Below are 1,332 nucleotides of genomic sequence, written 5' to 3'. Positions count from 1 at the left end.
AGTGGACCGGGCTAATGTGGGCCTCCCCCTGTTAGTCTGTCCTCTCCTGCCGCACCCGTGTGTGTGTGTGTGTGTGTGTGTGTGTGTGTGTGTGTGTGTGTGTGTGTGTGTGTGTGTGTGTGTGTGTGTGTGTGTGTGTGTGTGTGTGTGTGCTTACGTATTACTTGGCAAATTAATTGAGTCTATGAGTGTGACATTTTTCCGTGTGACATCATCGTACACAGAAGTTGTGAGGGGAATGCCTCATGAGTGTCAAAGAAAACAAAAAAATTTGACAGCCCATATTATCTGATTGTATTAACAATGATAAACTCACCAACATTGCAGCTGTACGGAAGGCTGTCCTGTTGGAGATGTGTGCATGATGGTGGAATTTGAGAAACCATCAATGCGAGGAGACAACAGTCCTCACAAGATCAATTATGTTTGAATCCATGTAGACCTCAGAACAGATTATTCAAATCCAAAACGGCTTTCTGAAATCAGTGGTTCTTCAACCCATTCTGAACGGGAACCCCGTTCCCGTTTTGGTGTTAGCATCATGTTATGCTTTAGCTATTGAAAAATAGCAGATCTACAAGCTCATAGCGCGCCACCGAGTGGCGCGCTACGAGCTTGTAGGTCTGCATTTTGAAAAAATCGAAGAACGACTGACATTTTTAGAATCTGATCTCGGGTCAGAATGGGTTAATCAGACCAGTGTGTGTCCCAGTGGAAACCTCGTATGAATCTGATCTCAGGTCAGAATGGTTAAACTATTTCATGTCAAGGAGCCCCAGAATGACAGACTGCAGACCCCCATCAGAAAGAATATATATATATTCAAAGATTTGCGCCACATTTTCACGATTCTTCAAAATAGCAGATCTACAAGCTTGTAGCACAGCACCGAGTGCCGCGCCACAAGCTGTAGATCTAGACTAGATGGAGGACAGACATAGGGGAATAAACGCGAAGGAGGCACAGGAGAAACTGGTCATAAAATGCAGACGGTAAAACATGTGAATAATAATGGATTGCATTTTTATAGCACTTTTCTATGCACTAGTGCTTAAGCGCTTCACAATGGTCCATTCATTCATACATCGGGAGGTGAAGCGGCGGACAGTCGACGCCATAAAGTGTCCTCACTTCAGGCATTCACACACCAAGGGTGGCGAGCTCACACTGACTCATCGGAGGTGTGTGAGCACATTGGGGTTCAGTGTCTTGCCCAAGCTCACACTGACTCATCGAGGGCATGTGAGCACATTGGAGTTCAGTGTCTTGCCCAAGCTCACACTGACTCATCGGAGGTGTGTGAGCACATTGGAGTTCAGTGTCTTGCCCAAG

Source organism: Protomyctophum parallelum (assembly GCF_964188405.1).
Source record: "Protomyctophum parallelum genome assembly, chromosome: 17".
NCBI lineage: Eukaryota > Metazoa > Chordata > Actinopteri > Myctophiformes > Myctophidae > Protomyctophum > Protomyctophum parallelum.
Note: the sequence above shows the minus strand (reverse complement) of the source record.